Source organism: Suricata suricatta, chromosome 3 (genome assembly GCF_006229205.1).
Source record: "Suricata suricatta isolate VVHF042 chromosome 3, meerkat_22Aug2017_6uvM2_HiC, whole genome shotgun sequence".
Taxonomy (NCBI): Eukaryota; Metazoa; Chordata; class Mammalia; order Carnivora; family Herpestidae; genus Suricata; species Suricata suricatta.
The window spans coordinates 14,211,143-14,227,016 of NC_043702.1; the positions used below are offsets into that span (position 1 = coordinate 14,211,143).

Below are 15,874 nucleotides of genomic sequence, written 5' to 3' on the forward strand. Positions count from 1 at the left end.
TCTTGTTTTGTGTTCCACCTCAGGAATATGGTTTCCTCACTTGGCTCTGTTCCATCCACTCTTCTGGGAAAACATCGAAAAACTGATACATGATAGTGTTCATAGTTTACTATCTAACTCTTCTCGAGTCACAATCCACTCTCCCAAGTTCCAAGATGGTGGTTTCACATTTTCTGTTTCTCATGAAACTATGGGCGCCCTCCCCACTTCCCACTATTATCTGGTGGTGTTGCTTCTGATTCCTCTGAGGAAATAGATGACCTCAGAAAAGAACACCAACCTTTGACCACCAAGTCTACCCAGCTACTGGAGTGGACAGCCCCACTCTCTGCCTTCCTTCTTATTGAAGGTTTGAACTGATCCTCTACTGATCTAAAACACCTAGTTACTTCATGTAGGATCCCACCCCTCTTATTTACTCAAAGACTTTCTATCCGTTATGATTACCTTTCTCATATGCATCATCAATGTGCTCCCTCTCTCTCCCAACTGGGTATTTCCATACCCATGCAAAAATGCTAAAATATTTTTCCATGTTTAAAAAAATGTAAACCCTTCATATTTCTTTCAGTACTGCTCCATTTCTCTGATTCCTTTTATAGAAAACTTGATTTATCCATTTCTTACCTTCCTTCCTCTCTTTAACCCTCTTAAATCAGATTTTGTTCCAACCACTCCTCATCGTCAGATTCAATGACCCTCATCCTCCTGAGCTCTCAGTAGCATTGGCACATTTGATGCCTTCTTTTTTGAAATAAGGTAATCATTCAGCTTTAGGAACATCACACTCTTGGTGTGTTCCTAGCTTTTTGCCCATTGCTTCTCCAGCTCTTTATGGCAGACACTGATACACCGATAAATGCCTCCCAACATCCACTTTCCTCTCCTTTATACTTTGTAATAAAATTTCCAATTTTTAATTGATCACACAGATCTTTTACTGCGCAACCAAAGCACCATATTTACCAGCCTCCCCTGCATTTCCCAAGTAATTAAGTTTAGGCCAATAATAAGTAAGACTTCCTGGAAGTCTCCTTCAAGTGAGTCAGTGTGACTTTCCTGCTCCCTGGAACTCAGATGTGATGGCTAGAGCTCTAGCAGCCATCTTAGACCATAAAGACAATTGAGGCTCACCTAGAAGCTAGTTCATTCTTTGTGGAGCCATACTAGGCCTGAACTACCAACCAGCAGCCCTTCATGACATGAAAGAGATATAGTCTTCTATTTCATTAAAGCATCCTTGTTTCCAAACTAATACATCTTTCAGCACACTTAAGGCATTAACATTCCCCCCCTCAGCAGAATGACTTTTAACCTTCTTGACCCATCACTAGAGTCTCTTCTGAGTTCCAGTCCTATGTGTTTTAGTCCATTGACTAGAACTTAAGTCGAAGTGCAACTCATCCTCATCACCTGCACCCAGCAATCTTCCAGAACATCAGTATTTCTCTAGATAATATCAAAAGTCCCTAAGCAGCAGCATGCTAGCAAGCCAAGCCTGATTGCTTTTATTGCTTATATGGGTTAAGTACAGATGTGCTAAGGGTGGTGGAAGTGTAGGATTTTGGGGGGATTGTAGGTACATAATTCATAATCAGAGATGATGTTCCTGTATTCAACAGCTAACCTTATAACATCAGTGGAGGAGGAGGAGGACAAGAGTTTCAGAAAGAGTGAAGTCTATGCTAAGCTGAAGGCATTAAGATGACAGACTAGAATCCAGTATTTATTCTTCATATGCCAACATTAAAACATGATTTGCTTAGCAGACCCAACCAAGACTTAAAATGGACTATTACAAACAACAGAGCTGCTGTGAACTGTTGGCTTCATACACAAATGCTTTCAAAGCTTGGAAAAGATGCTTAAAATTAATGCTGGATAGAGGCCCAGAGGCTTTATAATCTAGTAGTAATCCTATTTGTAAGGTTGTTTCAAACAGAATGGTACAATAGATGAAGTGGATTCATTGCTCTACCTTCATCTTTCCTCTGGGATATTTTACCATCACACCCGCTATCCATCAAGCATTGGACTTGTGAATCTGTGTTCCAGTTGATTCCCTACTAAAAATACCACCATGGAGCACCTTCCTCAGGGTCAGTCTTCACACGTGGCCAGGAGGTTACCAAAACTCTACTAGCCTCTCCCCTTTCTTCCCCATCGCTGACCCTATTGCTATATTGCATCTCTGCCTCCCCAAGTCATAAGCAAAATGATCATCTTAGTGGAGCTTATTAAAAAAAACAGATTTCTCAGATTGTCATCCCTTTGCTTTTGGGCAGCATTTGTACTTTTTTATTTGGCATTCTGGAAACAATGCTTCCCACCCTTCCTGCCTAACTCAGAGAAAGGCCATAAGAGTATATGGCATCTAACATCAGTCAAGATAATCATTCAAGAAAGCAAGGTCTCATCAAGTCAGCCAAGGGGAGTCGACATAAACTTCCAGCTTGATGATTAAAGGAATACCAAGAATGATTTTGATCAGTGACCACAAACAAAAATGAAGACCAAGATAGAAATAATGGCACTGAGTTATCTGGAAATGATGTACTCCAAAAGGCACTGCCAGAACTAAAGGTTTCACTGACTTTGAAACCCCTATGCAACCTAAGTAAAGGACTTGATAACACTGATTTTGCATATTCCAAAGGATCACTGCCTTCTACCCATATAAGCAGAGTCATAAAGCAAGAGTTCCTGAATCCTGAGTGCCCTATCTGAATTCTGATCTGCAGAATATATCAACCACCCAAGCACAAAATAATAAATCTTATTAAGATTTTTCTAGAGGTCGGAATGAGGGGAACATGAATTTAGGAGCAACTTTTGCTACTTAGCATTTCTCAAAACTACTATAAATTATGCAAGCCTCCTATAATTAATAGGCTGTTTTAGAGTTTTATGAGCTCCCCACATGGCCTTGTAAGCACCTGTCAAAGAAGAATTAGCTCCTGAGAGATAATAAATTAATTTAAGAAATTTTAAATGGAATGGCAGCTTAAGGATGTTTCTTTGTGTTTTCATAGATCTTTATAGAACAAGGAGACCTCATGAAAAATACTCAACAGAAATTTTTGTTTCAGGGACTTGACCAATATTAGTAGGGAGCAAATTCTGATAAGAGTTTTAGCATAGATAATAAGAAATATATTTAAAAAGAGTATGTTGAATTATAGTTATATTTAGGATGCTTGCCCCTCTTGGTGCTGAGGTCTATACTGTAGGCTGTTGTTGTTTTATTGTTATTGCTTGTTGCTCTTGCTGGTGATGGTCATGGTGGTGGCTATGGAGGTAGTTTGGACATAATCCTTTAATTTTTGGTATTGGCTTTGGAAATCATTGCCATCCAGTCTAAAAACATACAAGTAATTGGGGAAATATTTTAAAGAGTTTAGTATAGCCACTTCACTCAAGTGACCTGTAAAGGCTACCAATAATTTTGATCTCTCTAAATTCCACCAAAGATCCTGGTAGGCATGGGGAAAATCCATCTGTCAAGAATATCCAAAACATATGTAAAATGTTCACATGAAAAGTCTTAATATTCTGACAGAAAAATATAAAGAGACCCTTATATAAATAGTTTTGCTTGGAAATCTAGCACTGTAGTGTAGCTGGAAAGATATGGGTGCAATGCTAGGAATTCTCTCACTGGTAATTCCAGCCTAATGTTGTATATTTTCCAGAAGGATTTATATCCATATTAAATATCAATGTAAAACAATTTTTCTCATGGCAATGTAGAATTTTCTCTAGCAAGAGCCCTCAGAAAAGCTGAATTCATTAAATTATAAGTATGTTCTTCCTTCAGTTGTTTCCTCCCTCAGAGTGAGCATGATCCAGTCAGGTGTCTCTGTTCCACGTGATGTTCTAGGTACCATAAAAGGAAAATAGATCAGTGATCTGAGCTTGCAGTTTAAATAATTCCCTGAACTGACAGCCAAGTTAAATCCAGACTTGCTGTCCACCAAAGGAGATGAATTTTAGAACTGTATAAAGATCCAGGGAAAGTCTAACCCAAGCAGGACTCAGTTGGCTCATTTAAAGCACTGATTATTCAAGGAACTTTTATAAAATCCAGAGATTTGCTCTTCTGTCCTTTGCCCAGAATCTCATTGCACCTGACATTTCAGTAGATTTAAAAGCCTTCAGGGAGACCAAATGCTTATTCTAGCTGATATTTACTTCCAAAAAGTCAGAGCTGTGTTTATGCTAGCTTATTGCTGCACACTAAATAATAGCCTTGTGAAAAGCAGTGAAATCAGATAGGAAAATATGACACTCAGTCAATGTTGTGTCAGGGACCCAGCAGCCCAGGGCTGCCAGAACAAATCTGCTTTGCTTTGTGACACATGGTGGGACAAAGGGAGGCACCAAATCTCTGAGTTCATCACCAGGTTGGAGCTGAGCCCACCCAGGTCTGATGGTGTTCGTGACCACTGGGGATGGGGCAATGACACCTAGGTCCTGCAGCATGGAGGGAGCTAACTGCCTCAGGCTCTGGAATCAAATTATCTGGGCTTTGGATCCCAGTTGCAGCACACGGGACCCTGTGACCTGGACATGCAGTTTAACTACCCTCAGTCCCAGTGCTCGTCATTCAAAGGGATGTTGGCACTCATCTGAAGAGCTATTATGAAAGCTAAGTGAGAAAATAAGTACAAAAAAACCCACTCAAAAATGGTTGTTATTACATTTTAAGCAAAAGGGAAAGTAAAAGTTTTATATGAACTTTCCCTGCTAGGCTGATAGCAACAATCAAGGAAAGCCAGAGGTGCAATGGTAGCATTGCCTCGACTTTTCAGGTCCAAGCTCTGGACATGAACCAGTCTGTGAGCTAATTTAGCCTCATGGAAACAAGCATTCACCTTAATGCCCTGTGCATCTGAAATATTACATTATAAAAATACTTTTGTTTATGTTTGCTTTTCAAAAACAAAAATCCCATCCAAATGAATGGAAAATATAGCTCTGTACCTGAGATTCGTCAAGGAAGCCATGAAATCACTGCAGTCCATGTCCTGCTTCATTTGGAAGTCCTTGGTCAGTCGCTCCCATCATTTATGCTGGTCTGTAGGCACCACTGGGTGTGGAACGACAGGATATCCACTGGCGATCAGGAAGCCTGGATCTGAATCATTGGGATAGGTTATTAACCCAAACCCACTCCCTGCATCCGTGGATTGGAGATAATTGTGCTTCTGCATCTCCTAGAGACAATGTGTGGCACTCTCTCAAGTGAGAGAGCATAACATGGAAACCCCTTTGGAAACTGCTATGCATATTGATAATGTAAAACCTTATCATCCATCCATGCAGTAAGAATCCAGAAAAAGGAGAGAACAGTTACAGACCAAATCAATCCCTCAGCTATACCGTTGTTTCTCTCTTTAACCTCAGATCATAATAAACGTACCACACACTGCATTTGACAACATTTGAGTGCATACTTTGGTTCTTATCAAGGCTTGAATTCATTTCCTAGGGCGTCAGTAATAAATGGCTTCAAACGATGACAGTGTGTTCTTTCCGAGTCTGGAGGCCAGAAATCCTAGGTCAAGGTGTTAATGGGAGCATATACTCTCTCCAGAGGCTCTTAAGGAAAATCTATCCCTTGCCTTTCCCTTCTGATGACTGCAGGTACTCATGGTTTATGGCCACATCACTCCAAGTTACTGACTCTGTGGTCTCATTGTCTCCTTTTCTAACTATCTCTTCCATGCACATCTCTCATAAGGCAACTTGTCATTGGATTTAGGGCCTACCCAGACAATCCAAGATGATCCTGGACCCAAATAAACTCACATTCACATGTTCCCAGGATAGAAACCTGGACATATCTTTTTGGGGGTCACCCTTCAGCCCACCACAAGGCTCAATGACATATTTAAAGTATTAAACTGCTTAGGTAATGATCTTAACATGTGAAAAGGCCACAGCTCAGCCAGCCCTTCCCTGGTCCTCATTCATTAAGGTATGACCTAACTATGGTTCTCCATCAGACAAAACAAACAGGAAACAGATCTGTTCTATGAAAACAAGTAACGAGATATTAACCACAAGGCTGGCATTGAAACAAAGCAGAATACAAAGGAGGTTCTAAGAGTCAGCGGTTCTTGTCTGCCAGGACCTTCATAACAACATGCCACAGACTGGGTGACTTCAACAACAGAAATTTATTTTGTCACAGTTCTAGGAACTGGAAGTCCAGGATCAAGGTGTTGGCAGAGGACACTCTTTGGCATATAGATGGCCGTCTTCTCCCTGTGTCTTCACATCGCCCTCCCTCCAGGTGTCCATGTCCAAATTTCCTCTTTTTCTAAAGATGCCAGTCCTATTGGATGAGGGCCCCCCCCACCTCATTTTACCTTAATTACCTCTTTAAAGACTCTATCTCCAAAAACAGTGACATTTTGAGGTGCTGGGAGTGAGGATTTCAACATATGAATTTTAGGGGGACACATTTCAGCCTATAAAAGTCAGCATACGTTGTTGTAAGGGGCCAGACAGCAAATATTTCCAGCTTTGGAAGCCATCCAGTCTCTGTCACAATTCCTCAGCTCCACTGTTGTCATGTGAAAGCAGTCAGAGGTAACACAAACAAGTGTGTGTGGCTATGCTCCCACGAAACAGGCAAAGCAAAATTTAAGGGGACAAGGTTCAAGAAGCAAAAATAATTGAGTGACCTTCTAACATTAGTAGTCCACCCCTCGGATGAAATTTCTGGAAGGAGCTCCATGAAGACAGTAAAGTGAATGTTTTGGTGTTGCTTTGCTTTTTCTTTTCCTTTTTAAGTTTTTTTTTTTAACATTTATTCAGTTTTGAGAGACAGAGCACATGTGGGGGAGGGGCAGAGAGAGAGGGAGACACAGAATCCAAAGCAGGGTCCATCCTCTGAGCTGTCAACACAGAGCCTAATGTGGGGCTCGAACTCACAAACTGTGAGATCTTGACCTGAGCCCAAGTCTCATGACCTGAGTCCAAGTCGGCTGCTTAACTGACAGAGCCACCCAGGTGTCCCTGTTTTCCTTTTTAAAAAATGGTATATAAAAAAAAAAAAAAAAACCAAAACAAAAACAAAAAAAAAACCCACAAAACATTTATTATCCTAGCCATACTTAAGTGCACAATACATTAGTGTTAACTTCGTGCATATTATCATGTTGCAGCTCTCCAGAACGTTTTTTCGTCTTGCAAAACTGAAATTCTGAACCTATTAACCAACAACTCATTTCCCCACCCCTCAAAACCTGGCCGCCACCATTCTCCTTTCTGTCTCTATGAGTTTGATTCCTATGGATACTTCATAGAAGTAGCATTCTCCAGTATTTGTCTTATGATAACTGGCTTATTTCACTTAGCACAAGTCCTCAAGGCTCATCCATGCTATAGCACAGACAGGATTTCCTCTGTTTTCTAAGGCTGAATAATATTCCATCATATGTACATATGTATACAAGCCACATTTTCTTTATCCATTTATCTGCTGACAGACCCTTGGTTACTTTCACCTCTTGACCATTGTGAATAAGGCTGTAATGGAATGAGTGTGCAAATATTCCTTTGAGATCCTGTCTTCAACTCGTTTGGATATATACCAAGAAGCAGAATTGCTCCAATGTTGCTTTTGGATACCCCTGATTTTTATCAGCGAGGAAAAATGCTTTCATACTGTTATTTTGGAGATGGGGTTATTTCTGTACATTTTTGACGTGGCCCCTGATGCTGGTAAACCGAGAGGGCAAAGCAGGAAACAAAGAGAAACATCCTCTTAGAATCTCATTTTTCCTCTTAACTTCTTCTAAATGCCCATTAGCATGAACAGCTCTTAGATGTGGAGCAAATTTACCTTTTAAGTAGAAAAATATTTTAGGGAGAGCAAGAGATGGTGAAGAAATTGGATTTCCTAGGACCTTCTTAATTGAGCTTGAAATTTAGCATAGAGACCTAATTTAATTTTTCAAGCTCTTTGGGGATCTTTACAATAATTAAACTGGAACTAAAGATACAAGTTCAAGAAGAAAAGAAGAGCTTCCATTTGCTGGGTGAGAAACTGAACCAAATAGAATTCCAATCAGCAATGGTCGACAGGATGAGGTATGTGAGAAGTCCTCATATAATAAAAGGCCTCTGAATCCCATAGTGACCATAGCAACCATAATCACTATTAGCTATTGAAACAGAAAGTAGAAATGAGAGCTATACCTACATTATGAAGACTCTTTTTATTACAAGGGAAAGCAGCCCAAGTCTAACCAGTGTAATTACGACTGCTACAACTAAAAAGTCCAAAAGCCCAGGAGCCTCAGGCACATCAAGTTCAATGTCTCCTATGATGTCACCAGGTCTCAGTCTCTCTCACTCCCTCTTGGTGAAGATTTTTCCATTAGAGGAGAGCTATGACCACTAATGGCCCCCGCAGCCACTAGGCAACTCCACTGGAGCAGGGACTTTCATGGTGGCTCCGGCATAAAATTTCCAGTGGCAGCTCCTATTAGCACAACTTAGGCCATGTGTCTATCCCCAAATTCACCGCAGGGATCTACTAGTGGAGGAAACAAAATTTCTGCCTCAGAAAATGAGTGAGGAAATATTGACTCCCAGAAAACAAAGAACTTGCAGAGGTTTCAGTTGAGAGGGTAAGATGGACTGCTCTCCATAACTTCTTTTAGCTCTAAGGACCTATCTTCCTTAGTGGAGATGCTCAATGCCGAATCCCCGGGCCACCATTCACTGTCACTCAAAGGGAGCATTTGCACAGCTTAGCATTGACAGTTACAATTTCATAAGCAAAAGTGCAGCAACGTGAGGATGGGCTGCAGTGATGAGAAAAGTCCTCTCTGAGGAGGTGGCCTTAAAGCTGAGGTCTGTGTGAAGAGAAGGGGGAGCTAGAGCATGGTCTGGGGAAAGAACATTACAAGTTCAGAGGAAGCTATGTCCAAAGACTGAGATGACCCTACCATATTCCGTATCAGAGAGAAGACACATCTTAGAGCACCAAAGGGGACTCACTGTGCCATGCATGGCCCCCTGATGGGACCCCCTTACCTCTTGATGTCATCACTTGCTACTCTTCCTGCATTTTGCACATGAGTGCTGCAGTACTACTAATACTCTAGGCATCTTTCAGCAACGAGGCTATTCCCTCAGGCCTTCTCTCTGCCTGGGACGCTCTTCCAGTGATATTTCCTTGTCCAGCTCCCTCATTCCTTCAAGTTTTTGCTCAAATTTCACCTTTGATCATGGCTGCCCCAAAGACCCTGTATCACACCCTTCCTGTCACAGCTTACACCCATGTTCCTGGTAGCCTTTTGCTCTATTCTTTCATCCCATGTTCTCTTTCTCATACACTGTATGACTTGTGTCTTTTATTCATTGCTTATTGCCTTTAGTCCTAACAGCATCTAAACTCCACAACTGAAGTTTTTGTTTTGTTTGCTGATATATCTCAAGTGTCCAGGACTGTAACTAGCATATTGTAAATATATTTTAATGGAAGAGTGGAGGAAGAAGGGACAAAATATATATCTTCCCAGTGTTCTTTCCTCATAGCAGAACAATCATAGACAAGCTTGTCTCTAAGCAGGGTGCATGGATGGCTCAGTCAGTTGAGCTTCTGACTTCAGCTCAGGTCATGAACTTAGAGGTTCATGGGTTTGAGCCCCGTGTCAGACTCCGTGCTGGCAGCTTAGAGCCTGGAGCCTGCTTTGGATTCTGTCTCCCTCTTCCTCTGTTCCTAAAAACTAGTTTGTTTCCAGGCTCCATATCTGCTTCCATTCCCTAAAGTCTGATATATGTTTTAAAGCCTTGTGCCCTGGGTAACCTGGGTGACTCTGTCCACTAAGTTATTGGCTCTAGATTTCAGCTCAGATTATGATCCCTGGGTTGTGGGATCAAGCATAACAACAAGCTCAGCATGGAGCCTGCTTAGAATTTTCTTTTTCTCTCTGTCTCTCTGTCTCTCTCTCTCAAAAATATCAATAAATAAAATAAAAATAAATATAAAAAATAAAAATAAAGCCTCATGCCCTGAATATTAGATGTGAATAGAATTGCAAGGATTGCCCTAAGGAGAGACGAAATCCCATTGTAACCGCCATCAAGGTCTTGTCCCCTTTGTTTTCCTGCCCTAGAATCACAATATGCCTAATGCTGGAAAAAAGTAAGCCCTTAGCCAAGGATTGGAAATATTTTTGGTGTTGGTGTTGTTGAGCTGGAAGGTTTCCATGTGATCATAGTACAGACCATGAAAAGACTTAAAACTTTTTTTAATAAAAATGTTTTATTTGGGGACAGTTATTCCTAGCATCCCAGCTCAGATCCTAATATCTGGCAAACGGACATGAAATCTGAACACTGAAGCCCCCGTTCGCAAACAAGCCATAGCTATGTTCATTCCTTCTTACAGCTCCATATGGCTTATCTCTCTGACTTTTCTTAATGCCCAGGGTAGGTGTTCCCTAGAAATACAAGACCATTTTTATCTGCCCATCACATCAATTGGTAAGAGTAAATCAGAAAGGTAGATCTTTCATTATTACAAAATTTAACACTAAGATCAATCTTTACAACATTATACCCAAAATTCCTTGAGGAAGTCAAGAAGAAAGTTCTGCAGATTTTTTTTAAATGTGTATTGGGGTTAGGGCAGAGGTTAGGATAAAGTACACTTATAAAAGCTTAATGTTATATACATGTTGATAATGGAGGGGAAGCCAGAAAACAGATTCCCATGATCGTCAAGAACCAGAATAAGATACAGGCCCATGGGCTTCCTCTTTCTCCAAATTGGAAACATCTGTGTTGTCCAAGTTCTCACTTTTTCCCACAATCAAAGGAACAGCTTCTGAAAAAGTTGAGTCTCTCAAAAGTGTACCAGTTTTTTTTAAAACAATAATGCAGGATGTCCTGAATGTAGAATGTCCTAAGTATTTTTGACTTTTCAGGGATATGGGACTGGTTTTACCTTATTGGCGGCCTCCATCATTTTGGTTGTAGAGACTCAATATATTAGTACTGTACTGAATTTTGTTTTAAGTACAGGACCATAAATTATTATTTTTTAACAGAGATAAATAAATATCTGCTAATTAAACTATGACCAGTGTTTTTTCTTTACTTAGTATATTTACTTTGCATATATAAGTATACATGTTTAAATATATTATTCTTATGTACATATATGTACATGAGTAAAACAAAATATAAGCAAAATAAGTTGGTTAAGGTTGAACTTCTATCAATTCAGAGTTCAACCTTCTGAATACTCCCAGAGTTTCTCCACGACCATCTCTGGATTTTCTGCACATCGTCTGACACCCATTCTAAAAGCTTTATTATTGGTACTTTCTTCATCTTACCAACTAGTCACCTGAAAGTTTTTAGGCAACAAGGAGGATTTGGTCTTCTGTCAAATGGTCTACAAACAGATTGTTAATGGCACCCCACCCCTGTTGTTTTTCACTAACCAACTTTACTCAGATGCAAGCAGGGAAAACCATGTCACTTGATTGACAACAATTGTAAGACACTCTCAACTATAAGATGCATTCTGATTTCAAAGATGTACAAATGTAATAAAATAATATTGTAATAACCTTTGATGGTGAGAGACAGTAGCTTGACTTACTGTCATTTCATAATGCATAAAAACATCAATGGGGCACCTGGATGGCTCAGTTGGTTGATCATCCAACTCTTTTTTTTTTATGTTTATTTATTTTTGAGAGACAGAGAGAGACACAATGTGAACAGAGGAGGGGCAGAGAGAGAGGGAGACACAGATATGAAGCAGGCTCCAGGCTCTGAGCTAGCTGTCAGCACAGAGCCTGATGTGGGGCTCGAACCCATGAGCTGTGAGATCATGACCTGAGCTGAAGTCGGCCGCTCAACCGACTGAGCCACCCAGGTGCCCCGATTATCCAACTCTTGACTTCGGCTTAGGATTGTGGCATCCAGCCCAGCCCCACATCAGGTTCTGCACTGAGCATGAAGCCTACTTGAAATTCTCTCTCTCTCCATCTGCCCCTTTCCCCTGCTTGCACTTTCTCCAAAAAAACTTTAAAAATTATGCTTCAATAAAAAATGTGTAATATGTTGACAGGTAAAAGAAAATAGTGTATGTTTGAATTAATAAAATACAATAATTTCCCCATCATTCTGTACTATTTTAATCACAAAAATAGCAAGATAAGAATTAAAGATAAAAAAAAAAGCCAGTCCCCGTTTCCATGGCTTCTCCATAAAATCAAAATTCTAGGAGAGGTTTACTGAATTTTTTAAGTGTAAGTTACAGAGCACAGCCATGTTCACACAAGTGCAAACTTCACTGCAAACAAATTCAATGCTAATGCTTTGCAGTCTGCTTTCTCAAAACTACAGGTCTCGAAAATGCTTGCATTTTCTGAACCATCAGGGTTGATGAAAACAATGTGAAAATAAAGAACCAATAAAAGAACTTATTAATCCTTACCAAACAATGACAGTTTTAGCCCATTAAGCTTCCATTAACCAAATCATTTCCAGCACAGCAGTAATGATGAATTTTCATTGCAACTCAAATTTCTTAGTAACTTAGTCACCTCAAATCCATTTCAGAAGTAGGTGGGAATAAATTTTAAATAAATTAAAAGGCGTTCAACATTTCTTCATAACATTCTTCAAAAGGTTAAGATTACATTTTGCATTACTAAAATTCAACCCGCTTTTTTATTAAATGTCATCAGGTTTTGAAGATAAGTACTAACATGTTTATCACAATTCTTGACCTCAATTGAAGGCCAAATGGAATTTTAGTTGAAGAGACATATCCAAATGGAAAATTTTCCTTGATCCCTGAAGTGTTATGCCACTTATTGGAGTCTTGGAAACAAATGGAAAATATTTACCAGCCCATAATTTTTTAGTAGCCTGCCTTCCTCAAAGGAACAAGCCCATAGTAAATGAAATAAAACTTATATTCCTTTCCACTCAGCTTGTCACAAAATGTACTAGTATTTAGATGAGCAATAATTTTCAAAGATTTCCTCCCTCAAACTTGTTGTAAATTATGAACAGAAGCGAGGAGGGCGCAAAACAGCAGTGTCACTTAGGAGTGAAGTACCCTATCGGTACTATACAGAGTATGTACTCTATAGGTTTATGCACTATAGTTACCGTATATGGTTAATACCTTCCATACCCTCCCAGTGAGTGAATAATGGTTTCATGTATTTTTTTGTCTGTTATTGTTGTTTATTGGGAATGCCAATGAACCATATTTCTTTGTCATCAATCAAAAAAGCTAAGGAATATTGAAAATTATATAAAAAAATAAAATTCAGGTGGTAGTCACTACCAGGACTTATAAACCCACAAATACTTTTTTATATTGAATATTTAATATTACAGGCCACAATATTGGATTCTCAAAACACTGTGTGGCGTGGCAATGGATGGGATTTTTGAGTCTCTTTAACTGTGGAAGGCCAGAGGAAAGCCAAGCAATGCCCATCATGGACTTCAAAGCTGTAAGTGACTAAAAGATCTTGTACACTTCTTATTTTACAGATAAGGAAACTGTAGCTTCAAGGGACTGAACAATGCCCATGATGATATGGTTCGGTAATTGAAACCAAAAGCAGGTTTCTGACTTCCCAAGCTAGGCTGCTCCTTCACCTTACATAATATGTGATGGTAGAACATCAGAGATATATGCATTACTAAAGACTTCATTTTCCTTAAAGGCCTAACTCAATTCACCCAAGACAGTCTAGAATTAAAATTCTAAGGACATTGGATGCCTAAACACTGAGTATCAGAATGCATCTGAATCAAATTATTCCTAACAATTAACATTAATTCAGCACTCACTGGTAGCTCTAGAGTTCATTGCCAGCACTAATTAGCAATCCTACACAGTATTCCTTTGAGACAAGCTAAGCATTATTACCTTTGCAGAACAGGTGAAGGATCGAGCTATACATTCGATGTATTTGTTGCCAAGTGCTGAGGCTACAGAAGATCAGAAACATGCCCCAAGTTCAACCACTTCTGAAAGAACTGTGGTATTCTAAAAGCACTGATTTCCGAATCTAGTTTTCCAAATCAGTTTATCCTGATGCTGTGATGCTTGTCCACAGTTAACTTTAGGTTAGCAGTCATGTCCAGCTCATTGCCTGCTAAGCCAGTCAGTCAACAGATACTATGCATGCCTTACTGATGCTGTGTCATGTAGAGACTGGCCATCTAGGAAAGGACCCAAAGAACCACCCCCGTGACTAACATATAAAAGAGAGAGTGCAGCTGGGTGGCTTAGCTGGTTAAGCCTCAACTTCAGCTCAAGTCATGACCTTAGGGTTGGTGGGTTTGAATTCAGCACCAGGCTCTCTGCTGTCAGTGCAGAACCTGCTTTGGATCTTCTGCTCCCCCCATCTCTGCCCCTAATTCCCCTCTCTCTCAAAATAAATAAATAAACTTTAAAAAAAGAGAAAAGAGGTAATCAAGTGGGAAATATGTGTTTATGACCTATTATTATCTTCCATCTTGACTATGAAACATCCAACTGAGATTTCCCATTCGAGACTATGTGTTTTACCCTGAGCAACGTACAAGAAATCTAGCAGTGTCTTCCAGGTGACTGACAGCCCAGTGGTCTGCTTTCTACGAGTTTACTTGAGACAAGGTGAAAAACAAAGACAACAGGGAGTCTGGCTTGCATTGATGATCAAATCTCATAGTTACTGAGTGCTTCCTATGTCTTCGCAAGTTTAATTGGTACTTTTATTTATCATCACAATCTTATGAAGTAGATACTATTGAGATCATTTTATAAATGGGGAAGCTGCACAGAGGGGTAATATAACTTATCCAAGTGATAGAGTTATGATTCAAACCCAAACCTGATACTACCAAAGGCCATGCTCCACTGCTATTGTGGTTATGATAACAAAGATAACAGAAGGAAAAAGAGATACACCATCTCCACCCCAGCCCCCTTACCAGGATCAGACTAAATAGGTCTTAGAGAAAACCAACTAAGAGATCAACAATAATAGAAGTCAGGTTTTTGAGTCTTGCTACCCTTAACAACACAGAGGAGATTTATTCTAGAAACAAAACAAAAGAGAAACCAGATGAAGAACGTAATAATATGCCACCACGAAGACTAAATAAGGTGGGAATAGACTGTTGCCCAAAGCCTGCCAAATACCTTAAATGGAACCCTGGACCTGTGTCTATCAGCTTCACATTTGTAAGTAAGCCAGAGGACTTTTAAATTCATGGCATCTTTTTCTAAGCTTGGAATTATTAAACAATTTATGAGCACATGTTATTGTTCCCATTGAGGTTAAGAGCTATAGTTTTAGATTTCAGCTTAGCCACTTACCAACTGTGTGGCCTGGCACAACTTAGCTCACCCCTCTGAACCTCAGTTTCTCATCTACAATGGGTATTTGACCCTACATCACAGACTTGCTGTGGGATTTCAATGATTCCTCTAAAGGATTTAACACCCTGACCGGCACATAATCTGGGTTTCAATAAATGCTGCTATTATTATGAGCCTTTGCATGTCCATATACAACATGTTATACAGAGATGCAGTAAGCTGTAAGTGGCCATTTCCATCAAAGGACATATAATCTATTTGATAAGATGAGCCCAAAAAAACAAACAAACAAACCCGTTTGTGACCACACACAGGGAAGTGGCAAGCAGTTTAAGATTTGTGCAGACCAAGGCTTCTCAGACCTGAAGGTGCACACTGATGCCCTGGGGGGTCTTCTTAAAATGCAGCTGGTGATTCAGTGGGCCTGGGGTGGGGCCCAAGATCTGCATTTCTAACAAACTCTCGCATGATGCTCATGATACAGATTCATGAACCACA

The 15,874-nt window shown here is 39.9% G+C and overlaps 1 long non-coding RNA gene across 1 annotated transcript in view; it reads right to left on the reverse strand.

Moving 5' to 3' along the window:
• Positions 1-5,098: 5,098 nt before the first annotated feature.
• Positions 5,099-15,874, reverse strand: part of LOC115288645 — a 45,095-nt gene continuing 34,319 nt past the window's right edge. Inside the window, exon 3 of the long non-coding RNA XR_003907130.1 lies at positions 5,099-5,137. This is a non-coding gene — a long non-coding RNA (uncharacterized LOC115288645). The remainder of the gene's footprint in view (positions 5,138-15,874) is intronic.